Here is a 20,178-nt window from a genome sequence, read left to right as displayed (position 1 = left end):
AGCAACACTCCTTGTGAGTACAGCCCCAGGCTCTACGCGTAGATGCCATATGTTAGGCAGGTGTGGCCCTCACATGCACCCAGCCTGAGGTTATCAAGGCAGGCTTTGTCGCAGCAGGAAGCCGCCTTCCCTGACAACAGCTTAGGCACAGTGATGGTGGCAATTTTGGAACTACCACGACAGTCGGCTCTTCACACTTTAGTCTCGTAGATAGTCGTCGTATCTGGCGCTCCACAACAGTTCGCTCCCCTCTCCTGTCTCTCGTCCTTGTCATTGTCATTTTCTCCCACATCCGAGCAGCACAATCCTCATCCATACAGCATACGCCATTTGTCTATTCGGCAAGAGGCAAGTCCTTCGCCTTGGATGCACAAACACAGAAGCTGACATCCTTAGCTGCAGAGGCGAAGTCTGTAGCGGCCATCGTACTCGGCTGGTTGGGCGTCGCCACAATTGCCACTGCCGTCGTCGGCGTTTCTCGGCAGTCAGACACACAAGCTGTAAGCAGAATTAGGAAAAATACTAGTGGTACTACTAGTAGTACTTGTACTACTCTAGTACTACTAGTAGTACTTGTACTACTCTAGTACTACTAGTAGTACTTGTACTACTCTAGTACAACTAGTACTTACTTGTACTAATATTTAAAGCACTAGTAAATACTAGAGTAGTACTATAATACTAGTACTAGTAGTACTTAAGTACGAAGGTACTATCGTAGGAACTAATATGCAAGTATTTTAGAAGCTTCTATAGTAATATAAGATATATGCATACTAGCTACTATCTTCCTCTACTTTATATTTTCTTTAGTACTATAATAACAATAACAACAATAAAGAAAAGGTTAAAGCAGTCTTATACTATATAATACAAGTGTGACGGGCTATGGCCCGATGTAAGTCTTTGGCTCTGCTCTCAGCCGGAATAACTAGTTTAGCCGAGCCACTTAACCCACCACGCACCTTGCGAGAGACTATAATAGGATACTGTGAAGGTTAAAGGAGGCTATACGTAGCGGTTATATAACGTGATGCACTGTGAGGAGCAGAAGGCTGAATAGGGTCTAGTGTGGGCGAAAGAGTGTTGTGTACTAAGGAAGAAATAGATACATCGCGACCCTTCTGGGGATCCGTATTAATACTAGTGTCAGGCCCCGCTTTTGTGCCTTCTGACCAATTACAGGCCCGTACGGCCAAGTGGGGCGGAAGGGCCACAGTGTGGCGGATTCTAATGCTTAACACTCCCCCTGAATACGCCACGTAGGCGCACCGCGATGCACTGAAATCATCCTTGGCAGCCCTTTCACGGCTGCCAGCCCATTAAGCGAGGCAACAGCCTCTCGAACGCTGCCTTAGGCAGCGCCTTCGTTATAATATCAGCGATCTAATCCTTAGACTTTACGTACTGTACCGTTAACAAGCCGCCTAGTACGCTTTTACGAAAGTAGTGCTACTTAACGTTAAAGTGCTTTGAACGCTCTTTGAATTTAGGCTTCTTTGTAATGCTGATCGCGGAGGTGTTGTCCACGAACATCTGGATGTTGGCTTAAAGGCCCATTTTAAGCATAAATTGCTTAATCCAGCGGGCCTGCGTTGTTGCGTAGTAGGCGGCGCCGTATTTAGCTTTACAGGTAGAGGTGCTAACGGTTAGGAGCTTCTTAGCTCTTTAAGAGACTGGCCCTCCTGAAATCCTAAAGACGAAGCTGTACGTAGAGTGACGATTAACTGGATTGTCGGCCTAGGACGCATTAACCTACTCTTTAACGTAAATGTGCCCCTTTAGAGGGGGCTTTTAACGGCGGTAGACTATCGCGTAGTCCTCTTTGCCTTGCAGGTAGCAAAGCGATTGCTTAGCTAACTTAGCATGCGTTTCCCTAGGTGATTTTATTACCTTTAAGTGCTAGTGTATAGTAAAGGAGATGTTTAGTCTTGTTATTATACTAGCGTAGATTAGCTTGCTGTTTACGTGCTAATATTAAAAGCTGTTTGCTAAGAGCTTATGCTTGTTAGGAGTTACTAGACTAGTAATTAGGGTTGTAATAGGGTGCGATTTGTTTATGCTCTTACATTTAAGAAGGTTGCAAATATACGCTAACTAGGAGAGGCTGATCTAAGTACCCCTCTCTATAGTAGTAATCTTAATCTTAACGCCTAGTAACCATTTAAGCGTTAGTGTTATTTCTGTCTCTAGCAACTAACGTATACTAAGTTTGAATAAAGCAACGTTAGTTTTAGCTTCTTTATAGAGGGCATCGTTAACGTACGTTACTACGGTTACGCTTTTGCTGTAATATATAGTAGGGTTTGTTATAAAGGGCCTAAGCCTTGCTAATGCTATAGTTTTACGTAGCTTCTTTTGCTAGACGTGGCCGGCTTGCTTTAAGCTATACAACGCTTATTATAGCTAAATAATGCGATTTAGCGCCTAGTTAAGCTAGCGTGCTACTTTAGGTTTTTGTTTAAAATACTACTAAAATAACTCTTCTTATTCTATAAAGATATCTTTGTCTAGTAGTTTGTATAGGTAGGCAGCAATTACGTTAAATTAATGTAAGGTTTAGTTAAACTAGATAGCTAGTGCTATAAGCATGCGCTAAGAGTCTAATTAAGAAGTTAATACAAAGGTTTTGTTATAGTTAAGGCCTTACCTTTACTAAAAGCCTTTAGCTACTAGCCTTACCTTTTTCTTTATCTCTTTTTAATTTAGTCCTTGCTTTTGCTATAGCACCTACTTGCTAGTAATTGTCTTCCTACTTTTTAGTTAGTCTATAAACTTAAAGACGCCTTTTACAATTAAGCTGTCTATCTCTTTAAATATAGCCTTATACTATTAATCTAAATTGCTTTCTAATAGCGCCTTTTTTATAGTTAGCTTATCTTTTTCTATGTTATGCGTACTTAGTGCGCGCTATATAAGGTCTACGCTACCTACTTTTATTAGATTATACGCGGCTTAAGGTAGTACTATGCGTTTATAAATAAAAGTTAGATTTAAGATTATAATAATCTCTTAAGGTTAATTTAGGATGCTAGCTTAGTGTTAAGCATTAGAATCCGCCACACTGTGGCCCTTCCGCCCCACTTGGCCGTACAGGCCTATAATTGGTCAGAAGGCACAAAAGCAGGGCCTGACACTAGTATTAATACGGATCCTTAGAAAGGTCGCAATGTATCTATTTCTTCCTTAGTACACAACACTCTTTCGCCTACACTAGACCCTATTTAGCCTCCTGCTCCTTATAGTGCATCACGTTATATAATCGCTACGTATAGCCTCCTTTAACCTTTACACTTAGTCTTGCAAAGGCTCTTTAAAGTTTTTTAAATTAAAGATATTATCTAGATCTTTATTTAGATTAGGCTCCCCTTTAACGTTAGAGTTAGGTTCTAGGATAAAGACGTTATAGTCCTATGTTTTCTAATTAATCGTTACCTTCTTAGTGCGGCGCTAAACTCCCTTAGGCTAGGATTTAATTAAATCTACATCTTTTATAATTTCTTTAAATATATGCATATCTTTTGTAATAACAAGCTTACTACAAAGAATAGCCTAACACTTGTATAGGTAAGTCCCTTTAAAGCCTATAAGCATAGCCTCTTTGCCTTATAGTTTAAGCTTTAAATCGCCTACCTTCTAGATAACTTGTTTAAGTTTTTAAATTATAGCTTGAAAGCTAATTGTACGCAAGTAAGAGACGTCTAGTACAAAGGTTTCATCCTTCTTTTAACCGTTGTTACGTTGCTACTAGACAATTAACACCTCTTCTTTAAAGTTAGCTATATAGTTTAGAATATAGGTTGCTAACTTATAGACTTCTAGCTAAAGCATAAGAGGGATACAACCTTAAAGATAAAGTAGTCTAGTACGAATAATAACCTCCTTAACTGCCCTCTTAGCTTCTTTATTCTTAGCTAAGTTGTATAAAGAGCTAGGGATTACCTTAATGCCTCTTAGCACGTAGTAGCGCTTAATAGCTATAATAGCAATGTCTATGCCGTTGTTAAGGTAAATTTAAATAGGCTTATAGCCTAGTTTATTTACGTTTCTTTTAAGCACTACTTTAATTGTAAGCAGTGCTTTTATTTTCTTTTTATATACTAGCACTTTAATTAAACCTATAAATTTATCCTTAATAATAGTAATATACCTTAACCTATTATAGCTAACTTGCTTAAATTAGCCTAGGTTAATGTAATATACCTCTCTTAGTCTTTATATATAGATTTTACGTCTATCTTTTAGCTTAAAGTGTATAGCCTTTGCTAGTTTATAAGGGGTGCAAACTAGCTTAGTGTTTTCTATAATATTTTCTAGCTTTATAAGCCCTCTTTCTACCTGCTTTAACGTCTCTTTAAGCGCCCTTTAAGATAGGTAACCTATTCTTTAATAAATAAGGCATAGTTTCTAGCGCTTGCTTAGAGACTATGCATAGCTTTTAGGTTAAATTCGTTAAATTTAAGATTAGTCTTAGCATCCTAAACAAAGTCTTAGTAAAATTCCTAAGCCGCGTAATTTATCTCCTTTTAACTCTCTCTTTATGCAAGAAGAGGCTTGTTCTAAATTAGTATAAAGAAGCTAGTCTTTTTAATGTTAAATTAGCAAAAGGCTGCCTTATCTATAGCTACTAGCTTAGTGCCGTTAATGTAATTACCCGCCTTATAGAAGCGTAGGCTAGATATAATGTTTAAGGGAAAGCCTAGTACTAAGAAAACGTAGTTTAAGGTTGCTTTATATGCCGTGCCGTCTAGTCCTATTATCTAAAGCACTACTTAGCCTGCAGACTTAGTAATAATAGGGCTACTACTAGTGTAAATTATAATTGTAGCAGTGTGCTTTATACTAGGTTTAAACTAACTAGGGTTGTTAGTAATATAAATATTACCTTTTATATTAAACAGCTAGTCGTCTGTGTAGCTACTATAAAAGTTATAGAAGAGGGCATAGTAGGCATAACCCTTTGTTAGTTAAGGGTATAAATCTAGGCCTTTGCAATTCGTTCGTGCATCTAGCGTGTAGCTATTATTATCTATAGTAATAATGCTGTTATATAACCTATAGCAAGGGTCTACGTTTACCGCTTTCTACAGGTTATTAGTGATTATAACTGCACTAAAATTAGGTGCTAGCATAAACGCAAGCACCTTGTCCATAGGTCTAAACTAGATAGTAGTTATAAAGCTAACTGCTTTGCTAGAGGGTTCTTTCTCTACTATATTGCTAGTTTTACCTCTAAAGGCCTACTTAAGGCAAAGCTTTAAATTCTTCTTTTAGCATTCTATAATCGTATGCCTAGTGCGATTATAGTGCGCGCATTTTATGCCGTCTTAGCGTTTACTAGAAGCCTTAGTTTTTAAGTTTTTAGTGCTACAACTACTATCTTTTTCCCTAGTCGTCTTGTTTTTAGTTTTAATCTTATTAGTGCTAGTGCTGCTGCTATTGCCGCTTTTAGCGTTTAGTATAGCAAACGTCCGCTCCTTATAGCGGTTAGTAACGAAAAGCTTTACTGTTGCGTAGACTTTGTTATTGGCTATAGTAGTCTATCTACTTTGTTAAAGGTTAAGCACTTTTGCGTTTAGGGCAGAGAACTTTCTACAGATGCAGCTAATTAGATTTACAGCTTTTTGCTTGCCTATAAGCAGCTTAATATAGGTATTATAGCCGCGAATAATTTCTTTAATTCTAGTAAAGAAGTCCTTTATCTTTTCGCTATTATACTAGCGTATTGTTGTCTAAAATTTAGTACTATAATTAATGGCTAGATTAGCTTTCTATAGTTTTAAGAGCTATTTAAGAGTTTTGTAAATAATCTTAATGTTATTTCCTTTAGTCTGCTTAAGTAAGTCGTCGTTAACCTGTAGGGTTACAGTGTATTTAATTAATTAACAGTTATTAGTAGCTATCTGCCTAACAGTAGTAAAATCGTTAATGCCTAGCAGGCTAAGGCCTTTAAATACATTCTTCTTCTATTTATTCTAGTCTGCGCCGCTAGTAAGCGTTGGCACTTACTTTAAGCAGTAACTTACAAACAGCTTAATGCATATTAGGTCAACTTAAATTAAATTAAGCGCTGCTGCACTAGCTTATAACATGGTAGGAGATTTGAGTTTTAGTTCTAGATCGTAAAAAGATTTAAAGGTTCGTGACTGCTGATTAGGTTCTTTACCACTAGCGTCGTTTTCGTTGTTTAGAGTGTCTTCGTCAAGCTTAGCCCCGTAAATGCTATTTTCGTTAGCCACGTAAATGCTACTTCCAATGCTTAATTCAGACTTAGCGTTTAATTCTAATTCAACGATTAGAGGTCTGCTGCTCCTGCTTAGTCTGCCACTAGGAGTTCTATTCTAGCTAGGCGAGGTTATAAATATAACCTTAGTAATCTTAACAAGGCTCTTTCGTCCGTTAGATTAGTGCCTAAAGCACTAGGTGCTTTACAAAGCGTATTGTAAAGGCTTTTCGGTTTATTTGTTTAGCTTCTCCCAGTCCTCTTAGGCTAGGCTTATAACCTATAAAGGTTAAAGAAGGCTATATGTAGCGGTTATATAACGTAATGCACTGTAAGGAGCAAAAGGCTAAATAAGGTCTAGTGTAAGCGAAAGAGTGTTGTGTACTAAGGAAGAAATAAATACATTGCGACCCTTCTAAGGATCCGTATTAATACTAGTGTTAGGCCCTGCTTTTGTGCCTTCTGACCAATTACAGGCCCGTACGGCCAAGTGGGGCGGAAGGGCCATAGTGTGGCGGATTCTAATGCTTAACAAATACCTTAATTAATATAAAGGCACCGACCCCCCCCCCCCTTTACGCCTCTACCTTTCGGCTATAAACTACTCTACACTATACTCGCCAGTAACTTACACAGGCAAGAAGCAAAAGCTAGTTAGAAGGGACCTAGTAGGTTATAAAGAAAAGTAAGAAGCTACTTAAGAAGAAAGGAAGTAGGCTTACTTATATAAATATCTTTCTTCTTCTTTAGCTTAGTTTTTAACTAGTTTAATTTACTTAATAGTAACTTCTCTTATTAAGCTAGACCCTTATATAAAACTAAGCTTAATTCTTTAAACCTTTTAAATAATCTTAAACCTTTAGTGCTATTTAAAGCAATCTTTTAAACTCTTAAACCTTAAGCTTTTATTATACTCTCTTTAATCTTTAATATATAAATCTTATTAATACTTACCTTAGAAACACCTAACTTTAAAGCCTTAGTTTATAGCTTTCTTATATACTAACCTTATCTTAGATTAAAGTATATTTAAACTTTTTAAAAGTAAAAGAAAACCTCTCTTTACCTTAAACTTACTATAAATCCTTTTATAAAGTAGACTACTATAAAGGTTAAAGAAGGCTATACATAGCGGTTATATAACGTAATGCACTATAAGGAGAAAGAGGCTAAATAGGGTCTAGTATAGGCGAAGGAGTATTATATACTAAGGAAGAAATAAATACATCGCAACCCTTCTAAGGATCTATATTAATACTAGTGCTAGGCTCCGCTTTTATGCCTTCTAACCAATCATAGGCCTATACGGCTAAGTAAGGCAGAAGGGCTATAGTATAGCAGATTTTAATGCTTATATAATAGGTACTACCTAAGGCATATAATTTATAGCAAGATAGGATGTAGGATGAAAGGTATAGGGGGGGTATAAGTAAGACTTCGTCTTACTCCTTTTAAATTCGTTACTAGCAAGCGCTTACAAAATATATATATGCTGCGATAGCGGTCTAGCGTGGCAGAACGCTTAGGGCGCTTAGCAACGCTTGCTAAGCATTATTTCGCTTAATCGCCGTCGGTCGCTAAATCCGGATTAGCGCCTATAGCGGGGCTTAGCGATACTTTTTCCTACTACTAGGTAAGACTTGCTAAACGCCCTACTTTAGCCTTGCTAAGCCTTACGTAGTTTACATATACTTTATTTTATAAGCTTGCTTAAATTATTATTAATTTGTGCTAGTATTTTATACTTTAGTTGATCTTTTTATAACTATTCTTTCTTTTTAAGCGTTTATTTTAAGCGCTTTTAGTTTTTTAAAGGCTTTTATTTAAGTAGCTAAACTATTTTTTCTACCTTTTAGCGCTATACTAGGCCTTACTATGCTTATTAGTTTGTTTACCTTAAAGACATATACTAGCAGCGTCTTATTAAGACTTATTAGCTACTTTATACTACACTGCTTAATTTGTTATACTAGTAGCTACTTTAGCGTCTTAGCCTAGGCTTACTACGTTTATAGTTATTATTCTTACTAAGGCTGCTACTACCTTACTTATTATCTTATTAAAAGATACTACTATATTAATGCTAGCTCTTATTAAAAAGAATCTTAATCTAGCTATAAGTTTTACTAAAGCGTTACTTACTACTTCTTTAGTAAGTAAGCTTATACTTTTAGACTTTTTAATAAAACTTACGCCTAATACCTCTTAAGGCTAATATAAATAGTATCTAGTTGCTAGACTTATTGTTTAACCGCTTTATCTCTACTGCTTACTATGTTCTACTTTTATAATCTTAGCCGCTAGTCCTTACTTTTTATAAAAAGCTTAAGAAGGATAATTCTAGTAACTAAGAAGGATCTTAGCTATAAGTAGATTGCGCGCCTTACTATACTTAATAAAAGGCTTTATTTTTTTTAGACTATAGTAATTACTTTTCTTTATATATACTTAATTAAATTTATTATACGCTTTTAACTAAAGAAGGTTTATACTTTGAACTAAGAGAGAAATAATAATCTACTTACTACTTTTTTATTCTAACTACTAAGAGCAAAGGTAGAGTAAGGCCTTAGCTTGAACCAACAACAACACACACACCTACCAACGTACGGACGTAATTGTGCACGAAGAGAGGTGCCATGAAGCACCTCCCTTTGTTAGAAGGTAGGGGCAGCATATAGCTGGTCTGAAAGGGAAGGAGGAAGAAAGCCAAGCGGGCTTACCTTGTGATCTTAAAAGAGATAACAAGACGAGCCCGCCTAGCGAAGTCTTAGGCGTAGTCTGTGCTTTACGAGTGTACTGTATGTCTCTGCAACTGATTGATTCTGTGTCTCTTTTTCTCTCCCTCTCTTTAAGGAGAGGGAGGAGGAGAAGGTTTTTATATACATAGAGTGTGTAAGTGGTGACAGAAGGCATGAATTGTTCTACATCTGATTGGTTAGGAAAAGTGGAGTAGGTCATGTGACGATATAGCATCCTGCGAGGGTCTAGATTTGTCATCCTGTGCGGCCGGAATAGGTGTTCCTAGGGGTGCACTTTTCCTTATCACTTACTACCTTCTTAATAAGTATAACGCTTCTTTTACTTCTTTTAAAACGCTTATAAAGCTGCTATTACGTTGCTTAAGTACTCTTTTAGTTCTTATATATTATATTCTACTAGCTAGCTTGCTTACTAAGTAAAGAGTGCGCTTTTTATTAGCCTTTTAGGCTATTATTTGCTTAAGCTTAAATTCTTTTTAGCTATTAATTAAGTCTAATAATAGTGACGTATTAGGCGTACCTAGCTGGTTAATTTATAGTTTTAGCAGTAAAACTAAGAATACGTTATATACTATAGTATACTTAGTAGATAACGTTACTTAGTATGCTTACTTCTTAATCTTTTCTTAAATTCTTACTTAAACAAATATAAGCGTAATCTTTTTGCTTATTTAAAAGCAAAAGTTTTTTATAGCTAAGCGTATAATATCTCTTACTTAGAATTCTTTAAGCTAGTACTACTTATTATAGTGCTTAGCTTAAAAGGCAGTAGCCTATTCTTAATACTTATACGCGCTTTTGTATATATCCTTTATTTTCCTTAACTACTTAATTATACCTTAAACCTTCTTATAGTAGGGTGTTATATAGCTAATTATCTGAGGGTAGAAACTATATAAAGCTATAAATAGCAATACTTTAGTAAAGAAGTAGTAGCTATTATTATATACAAACTTAGCCTTTTAAAAAGCTGTATTTTAAATATTAAGGTAGTTACTATAGTAAGCTTAAAGTTATTTTTTAATTGTTTAGTTAGTACGTTCTATCCAACTATCTATCTAAGAGTAGTATACTATAGATATTCGTTGCTTAATAGCTCTTACCTTAGTAAATTCTGCCTAAAACTAGCTTATAAATAGCTTATTTTAATAGCTTATAATACTTACTAGTATACTAAAACAAACTTTTATATACTTATAAAGTAGTGCTACTACTTAAGCTGCCGTTAACGTATTATATGTTAGAATAAATATAGTAAGCTTTATAAAGTAGTTTATAATTACTAGGACGTAGGTTTACGTATAGCTATCTATGCTTTTTGTTAGTAAAAGGCTAGTAATAAAATCTATACTAATTTCTTTAAATAAGTACTATAGTAAGAATAAAAACTATAGTTCTTTATAAGGCTAGTAATAAGGCCTTAAAATGTCTTACTAAGTTTAATCTAACCTTATATATATAAAGACGTCTTTAGCAATATAATTTTAGTAAAACTTTTAACTAATTAGCTTTAAAGTCTTATTATCCCTTATATACTTTGCTTAAGGATTATTATAATAAATATAAAGAAGCTTATTTTATAGTGCCTTATTGTTTATAATAATTAAACGCCCTTTAAAGAATATGGTTCTATCTTTATTAAGAGAGTATCATTTATAGGTGCTGCCTTATTGCTAGACTTTAGCAATAATATTATAAAGCGCCTTATTTAAAACCTATAAGGGTGTAATAATATAAAGAAGGTTTATGCCTAGAGTGCTTAGCTATAAGGATTTTGCTTAAAAAAGCTCTTATATAACTAGTACTAATATAGTTAGTATAGGCTATAAAAGATTACTAAGCTTATTACTCTTTTGCTTTTTACTGCTTAAGTTAGCCTTTTAAGGCCTACTACGCTTTTTTTTAGTAACTGCATTAATAGTTGTTAGCTAGTCCTTAATTATTTACTTAGCTTATTTAACTATAGTATGTATAACTTTATATCTCTTAAAGACGTAGTATAGTGCAGCAATTTAGGCTTATATAGTTAATAAAAGTTTTATAATAAGTTTTAGTTTCTTTATAGTATAGGTAAGATATTTAAGTCTAGTATAGTTCTAGCTATATAATTAAGATAATAAGAGAGGCTATTAGCTAAGTTTAAAACTTTTAGCTAGTATTTTATAGTAAAGTTAAATACTAATAACTAATATACCTATTTAGTATGCTGACTATTAAGGTTCTTTATAAATAATTTTAATAGATTTATTAACGCTTAGTAATTTATTAAGACTAAAAATAGCTTTAGCGTACTTATTAAGTAGTACTTCTAGTGTTTTAAACTCTTTATAATAGTTAAAAGCTTTTACTAGCCTATAGCCTATTAAGGTTTTATATTAGTTAGCTTATAAGACTAGTAAGTTATAAAGCGCTATTAGCTATTAACTATTTAAGTAAGGATCTTAAAGACAGCAAACTTAGATGCGTCTATTTTTATATAAGTAGCCTAACTTAGGTCTTAGTAACAAAGTATAGTAGCTAACTAAAATGCGTCTTTTAGCTACTTAAACGCTTAATTTTATTCCTTACCTTAGTTAAATAGGCTAAACTTTCTCTTATTAGTATTGCCTTTAAGTAAAGTAGTAAGTAAAGTAATAATATGAAAATACTTTTTAATAAAGTAGTAGTAAAACTTAGCAAAATTAAAGACAACCCTTACATCTTAGTAACAGCTTAGCGTAAACTATTCCTTAATTAAGCAAACCTAGTCTAGGTCTATACTAATGCCTTTTATATTAATTATATATCTTAAACAATTAATCTAAGTCTAAAAGAACTTATACTTCTTAAAATTAACAAAAAGCTAAGCTGCCTAAAGGCGCTTACACACTTAGCAAAAGTGCTGCTAGTGCTCTTTCTTAAAGTTAGAGTAGATTAGTATATTATTATGGTAAACAACGTAGTAAATGTCTAGAAGATTAAAGAGGGCCTTATAAATATATACTTAAAATATTGCTAGCACGTTAGTTAAACTAAATAGTATAACTATATATTTAAAATAGCTATACTAAGTATAAAAAGCAGTCTTTTACTAGTTAGTCTCTTCAATACAAATATAATAGTATGCATCTTTAAGATCTATCTTTAAATATACTATAGCGCTTATAAGCTAGTCTATTAGCTTTTTAATAAGTAGTAGTAAGTAGCGGTTTTTACGCGTTATATAGTTAAGGCCTTAGTAGTTAACATAAAGCTATAGCGTTCTATCTTTTTTAAAGATAAATAAGATTAGCACGCTAGCTAAGCTAGTACAGTACTAAATACGTTTATTATATAGGTTTTTCTTAATATACTTTTATAACTTATAAAGATAGGTTGCTAAAAGAGAGTAAATAGGCTTATAAGAGAGCTGCCTATTTAGTATAAGATTAATAGCGTGTTTTATGCCTTATAGTACTAGCAAGGATTTTATAGCTATTAAAAATATAATGTTTATAAAGGTAATAAAGCAAGCTAAAAGTAGTAAAGTGTTTTAGTTTATAGCATTCTTTTTATTAAAAAAGTCTATTATAGATTCTTTTAGTAAGTAGATATTTATAACTTAGATTATAAAATGCTAAGGCTAAGATATACTAGTAATATATAAGCTATAAACAGCTATTCTTTATATATAGTATTCTTTACTAGTTATTTAAAAGTAACTTTTTAAATCTAACTAAACTTTTAAAAAAAGTTAGTAGTATTAATATAAATGCTAAATAGTGCTATCTTATTAAAGGAAAGTAGAATTAGTACTATTAACTTACTATATTTTAATAGTATAGTATAGAATTATAGTAGTATATAACTTACCTTTAGCATTAACTAGCATAAAAGAGTACTAATTTATCTTATAAACGTAAATATACTCTTTGCTTACGCCTTTAAGATTTAGTTTACAAAACTATACCTTTTTTAGTTATAACTTATAAGTAAGGTTTTAGCTAGTAACTAAGATAGTAATAGTTATATCTAGCTAGGCTAGTGCTAGTGCTTATTCTTTACTAGTAAGACTATCTAGATAAGCTTTAATAATAATAAAGTAGTTAACTATCATCTTAGCCTTTTTATATCTTTTTTACTTCTTTAGTATAGTAAGAGAGGTAGAAGAGTCTTTCTTTACTATAAAAAGTTTTTTAAATTAAAAGAAAGTTCTTTTATATATGCTTTTACTAATATCTTTTATACTAGTACTATAGCCTTAGATCTTTTTAAGCAGTTATAATTAATATACCTTTACTTACTATAGTAGTAGCATTTGCTAGTCTAGCTTATTATAGTTTTACTTTATAATATCTAGTTTACTATAGCTTTAGTTTATATTATAAGGTAGTAAAGTTAACTATTAGCTAGGTAGTATTGTTTAGCTATGCTTATTATTACTTAAAGCATTACCCCTTTAGTTATAATTCTAGCGCTTATTTAGTAGTTTATTTTTAAATATAAAAGCTACTTAACTAAAGTCTTTATATATACGTAGTAATTATACGCGCGTCTTATAGCTTAATTTTATAAGTAAGGATTTCTTTATAAAGTTTAAAGATAAGTTAATAATAATAGTTAAACACTTATAGTAAGTTATATACTTTATCTTTACTAAGCTATTAATATAAGATTTACTATTAGTAAAAGAAATCCTTAAAGGTTTTATTAAACTATTAGCAGCTAAAGAAAATTTTATTTTAATACTTAAGCTTTATTTACTTAAGGTTTAAATACTTTTTATAAAGGTAGTTAGTAAACTACTTTTAAAATGCCTTTTTATTAAGACTTATACTATCTAGCCTTATCTTATATACTCTTTATTTTATAGCAATTACGTTAAAGATTTTTAGTAGCGCCTATAAAATCTTATAATAAATAAATACGTTTAAGTAGTTATTATTTATAGCTTTTATAGCTTAAATCTAATCTTTAATCTTTACAACTATAGCTTTACTATTAAGAACTTAGACTATATAAGTTAGTATATATACATTATTCTTTTAAAGTACTATCTTTATAATAGCTAGAATAAGTAGTTTTATAGCTTTTTTTATAATTATTAGTAGCACCTTTATTAGTTTCTTAAGCTAGTTATTAAAGTAGGTTAATAAATTAACGCTTAAGTCTTTTAAGGGTTGCTTAGCAGCTAAGGTTACGCTATATATATCTTATAAAAAAGCTTTATTAGAATTTGCGTTAATAGCTATTATGCTTATTAATAAGCCTACTTTCTTATACTTTACCTTACTAGCTACTATTAAATTTATAGCCGTAGCGCTAGCTAATAATTTACTTATAAAGAGCCTTAGGATAAAGGTTGCGCGCATTACTCTCTTTCCTTCTACTATTATAATAGACTATAAAACTTAAAAGGTATAAAAAGATAAAGAATTATAATAAGTATTGCCTAAGGCATACAATTTATAGCAGAATAGAATATAAGATAAAAGGTATAAGAAGAGTATAAGTAAGACTTTGTCTTACTTCTTTTAAATTTATTACTACTAAGCGCTTACAAAATATATATATACTATAATAGCAGTCTAGCGTAGCATAACGCTTAAGGCGCTTAGCGACGCTTACTAAGCGTAATTTTTCTTATTTGCTATCGTTGCCGAATCTAGCTTAGCGCCCTTAGCAGGGCTTAGCGATACTTTTTCCTACTACTAGGCAAGACTTGCCGAACGCCTTACTCTAGCCCTGCTAAGCCTTGCGCAGTCTGCACATACTTTATTCTGCGAGCGTGCTTGAATTATTACTAATTTGTGCTAGTATCCTACACTTTAGTTAATCCTTTTATAGCTTAACACTCTTCTTAAATACGCTATGCAGGCGTACTATAATGTACTAAAATTATCTTTAGCAGCTCTTTTATAGCTGCTAGCGTATTAAGTAAGGCAATAGCCTCTTAAACGCTACTTTAGGCAGCGCCTTTATAATAATATTAGCAATCTAATAAACTTTACATACTATACTGTTAACAAGCTGCCTAGCACGCTTTTACAAAAGTAATGCTACTTAACGTTAAAGTGCTTTAAACGTTCTTTAAATTTAAGCTTCTTTATAATGCTAATTATAAAGGTGTTGTTTATAAACATTTGAATGTTAGCTTAAAAGCTTATTTTAAGCATAAATTGCTTAATCTAGTAGGCTTGCGTTGTTGCATAGTAGGCAGTATTGTATTTAGCTTTATAAGTAAAGGTGCTAACGGTTAGGAGCTTTTTAGCTTTTTAAGAGACTAGTTTTTTTAAGATCTTAAACATAAAGCTGTATATAAAGTAACGATTAACTAGATTATTAGCCTAAGACGTATTAACCTACCTTTTAACGTAAACGTGCCTCTTTAAAGAAGGCTTTTAACGGCGGTAGACTATTGCGTAGTCTTTCTTGCCTTATAGGTAGTAAAGCGGTTGCTTAGCTAACTTAGTATACATCTCTTTAGGTAATTTTATTACCTTTAAGTGCTAGTATATAGTAAAGAAGATGTTAGGTCTTATTATTACACTAGCGTAGATTAGCTTGCTATTTATATACTAATATTAAAAGCTGTTTACTAAGAGCTTATGCTTATTAAGAGTTACTAGACCAGTAATTAAGGTTGTAATAAGGTGTAATTTGTTTATGCTTTTATATTTAAAAAGGTTGCAGATATATACTAACTAAAAGAGGCTAATCTAAGTACCTTCTTTTATAGTAGTAATGCTAATCTTAACGCTTAGTAGCTATTTAAGCATTAGTATTATCTTTATTTTTAGTAACTAATATATACTAAGTTTAAATAAAGCAACGTTAGTTTTAGCTTCTTTATAAAAAGCAATGTTAACGTACGTTACTATAGTTATGCCTTTACTATAATATATAGTAAGGTTTATTATAAAAGGCTTAAGCTTTACTAATGCTATAGTTTTGCGTAGCTTCTTTTGCTAAACGTAGCTAGCTTACTTTAAGCTACATAACGCTTATTATAGCTAAATAACATAATTTAGCGCCTAGTTAAGCTAGTATGCTACTTTAAGTTTTTATTTAAAGTAGCACTAAAATAGCTTTCTTTATTTTATAAAGATATCTTTATTTAGTAGTCTATATAAGTAAGCAATAATTATATTAAATTAGCGTAAAGTTTAGTTAAACGAAATAGCTAATGCTATAAGTATACGTTAGAAGTTTAATTAAAAAGTTAATATAAAGGTTTTATTATAGTAAAGGCTTTACCTTTACTAAAAGCCTTTAGCTACTAGCTTTACCTTTTTCTTTATCTTTTCTTAATTTAGTTCTTACTTTTGCTATAGCACTTACTTGCTAGTAATTGTCTTCTTACTTTTTAGTTAGTCTATAAACTTAAAAACGCCTTTTACAATTAAGTTATCTATCTCTTTAAATATAGCTTTATACTATTAATTTAACTTGCTTCTTAATAGCGCCTTCTTTATAGTTAGCTTATCTCTTTTTATATTGTACGCACTTAGTACGCGCTATATAGGGTTTGCGCTGCCTACTTTTATTAGATTACGCGTAGCTTAAGGCAGCACTAAATATTTGTAAAATAAAGAGTTAGATTTAAGATTATAATAATCTTCTAAGGTTAATTTAAAATGCTAGTTTAGTCTTATAAAAGCTCTTTAAAGTCTTTCAAAGTAAAGATATTATTTAGATCTTTGTTTAGATTAAGCTCCTCTTTAATATTAAAGTTAATCTTTAAAATAAAAACGTTATAGTCTTATGTTTTCTAATTAATTATTACCTTCTTAGTATAGTGCTAGACTCTCTTAGGCTAGGATTTAATTAAATTTATATCTTCTATAATTTCTTTAAATATATACACGTCTTTTATAATAATAATCTTATTATAAAAGATAGCTTAACACTTATATAAGTAAGTCTTTTTAAAGCCTACAAGTATAGCTTTTTTGCCTTATAGTTTAAGCTTTAAATCGCCTACCTTCTAGATAACTTAGTTGGGTTTTTAAATTATAGCTTTAAAGCTAATTATGCGTAAATAAGAGACGTTTAGTATAAAGTTTTTATACTTTTTTTAACTATTGTTTCGTTGCTACTTAATAATTAGCACCTCCCTTTTAAAGTTAGCTATATAGTTTTAAATATAGATTGCTAACTTATAAACTTCTAGCTAGAGCATAAAAGGAATATAAACTTAAAGATAAAGTAGTCTAGTATGTATAATAACCTTCTTAACTACCCTCTTAGCTCTTTTATTTTTTACTAAGTTATATAAAGAGCTAGGGATTAACCTAATGCCTTTTAGTACGTAGTAGCGCTTAATAGATATAATAGCAATGTTTGTGCTATTATTAAGGCAAATTTAAACAAGCTTATAGCCTAATTTATTTGCGTTTCTTTTAAGCGCTGCTTTAATTATAAGCGGCGCTTTTATTTTCTTTTTATATACTAGCACTTTAATTAAACCTATAAATTTATCTTTAATAATAGTAATATACCTTAACCTATTATAGCTAATTTGCTTAAATTAGCTTAAATTAGCGTAATATACCTCTCTTAGTCTTTATATATAAATTTTATGTCTATCTTTTAGCTTAAAGTGCTTAGCCTTTACTAGTTTATAAAAGGTATAAACTAGCTTAGTGTTTTCTATAACATGTTCTAGCTTTATACGCCCTTCTTCTACCTACTTTAACGTCTTTTTAAGCACTCTTTAAGATAGAAAACCTATCTTTTAATAAATAAAGCGTAGTTTTTAGCGCTTGCTTAAAGATTATGCATAGCTTTTAGGTTAAATTCGTTAAATTTAAGATTAATCTTAGTATTTTAAATAAAGTCTTAGTAAAATTCTTAAGCTATATAATTTATCTTTTTTTAACTCTCTCTTTATATAAGAGAAGGCTTGTTCTAAATTAGTATAAAGAAGCCAGTCTTTTTAGTATTAAATTAGTAAAATGCTACCCTATTAACAGCTACTAGCTTAGTGCTATTAATATAATTGCCTGCCTTATAGAAGCGTAAACTAGACATAATACTTAAAGAAAAGCCTAGTACTAAGAAAACGTAGTTTAAAGTTGCCCTATATGCCTTACTATTTAAACCTACTATATAAAGCACTACTTAGCCTATAAATTTAGTAATAATAAGGCTACTACTAGTATAAATTATAATTAAAGCAGTATGCTTTATACTAGGTTTAAACTAACTAAAGTTATTAATAATATAAATATTATCTTTTATATTATATAGCTAGTTGTTTACATAGCTACTATAAAAGTTATAAAAAAGAGTATACTAAGCATAGCTCTCTATTAGTTAAAGGCCTTAATTTAAGCCTTTATAATTTGTTTGCGCATCTAGCATATAGCTATTATTATTTATAGTAGCAATGCTATTATATAACCTATAGCAAAGGTCTATGTTTACTACTTTCTATAAGTTATTAGCAATTATAACTATACTAAAATTAAGTACTACTATAAACGTAAGCACTATATCTATAAGTCTAAACTAGACAGTAGTTATAAAGCTTACTACTATGCTAAAGAGCTCCTTCTTTACTATATTGCCAGTTTTACCTTTAAAGGCTTACTTAAGGCAAAGCTCTAAGTTCTTTTTCTAATATTTAGTAATAGTATGCCTAGTATAATTATAGTGCGTGTATTTCGCGCCCTCTTAGCGCTTACTAGAAGCTTTAGTCTTCTAGCTCTTAGTGCTATAGCTACTATGTAAGGGTATTCTACACACGCGTCCCTACGCACCGGTTCGGCAACCAGTCGCTTACCAAGCGGCGGACTTAACGAACTATCTTGACACGTTGCACGGGACTAGCACAGCCACTTAGCTGCGCCACGCCCTACTGGGTTTGCGCTACACCGCATCTTCCAGCCACGTATATATTAGCTGGCAAGCCTTTGCCTACCAATCTCCTATAGTTTGTTAAGTTGAAGTCTTAATACAATAGTACAAACTAGTGAAGCCTTCGTGACCACGCATTGCACACCAGCCCCTTACATTCTTCAACTTCTTTTCTACGAGGAGCAATGTCCGATCATGGGGCGGCCACTCCGCGATTAGCACGCGAACTGTTAGAAGCTGAGGACGTGCTAATGCCACCCCCTACGCCAATGCACGGCAGCCACACCTTGCGCGCAGCATCTGCAGGCACCCCGACCCTGTCCGTCGAATTAGAAACGAGACCGGTACACGTGCCGCTTAATAACACCTTGCCGCTTAACGACACCTCGCCGGCTAAAAAGCAGCTGCAAAGCGATGAATACACTCGCATTATGCAGACGCTAGAGGCACTGACTAACATTATGGCCGCAAGGGTTACGGGGCTACCGCCTAGTAGTCGCTACCGTGACGACAAGCTACTGCAATACGGTATTGGGAGGCTGGAAATTGGTGCCTCCGCTACGGAGACGGAAGAGTGGTTGGCGACGATAGAGGACGCCTATAACACTAATGTACGCAGCGACGCGTCGGAAGACATGAAGATTATTTGGGCAGGTAGTTGGCTGACTACTGCACTGGCGGCTGATTGGCGAAAGCACCGCGACCGACTCCGCGCTAGTGAACCCCCAGTTACACGCTGCATATGGACGCACTTCGTCGCGTTTATCCGTCGGGAACACTTAAACCCTGAATTCCAGATGCACCGCATCTACGAGGAAAGCTAGACGCTTTGGCAGGGCGGCGAGTCGCTGATGGCGTACTGGCGGAAATAGGACTACTTGCAACGAAAGATTGGCAACACCTCTAACCAGGCAGGCGAGATCGCCTGGAGGTATTGGCGAGGGCTTGACGACTACTTGGCGAAGTGGTATTAGAACAAGACTATTGGCAAGTCTTTTAGTACAGCAATAAAGATTGCTAATGCTTGCGAAGAGTATTAGTCCTTGGGCTAGGAACGAAGGAAGAGACAGGACGACTAGAAGCGGGCGGTTACGGTCGACGGCGTGCTAGCTAGCAGGCTAACAAAGAAACAGCGCCGCGATAATAATAAGACAGGGAACCGCGGTCTTATAGGAAGCAACCTAAGCCTACAACCGGTCGCCGGCTAAGGTTAGTCTACTTTCTAACCTGCTAACCTTAGTAGTTTAAACAACATTAACGTTGCGTTAAAGTGCTAGAATTGTAGCAAGAGCAAGCATACCTTCTAGGAGTGCTTTAAGCCTAAAACTTACGTATAGGTTAAGAAGCTCTAAGCAGAACTAGAAGATAGTCTTT

This window comes from Grosmannia clavigera (assembly GCF_000143105.1).
Source record: "Grosmannia clavigera kw1407 unplaced genomic scaffold GCSC_161, whole genome shotgun sequence".
In the NCBI taxonomy this organism is placed as follows: domain Eukaryota; kingdom Fungi; phylum Ascomycota; class Sordariomycetes; order Ophiostomatales; family Ophiostomataceae; genus Leptographium; species Leptographium clavigerum.
The sequence above is the reverse complement of the archived record's forward strand: the minus strand, read 5'-3'. Positions refer to the sequence as shown.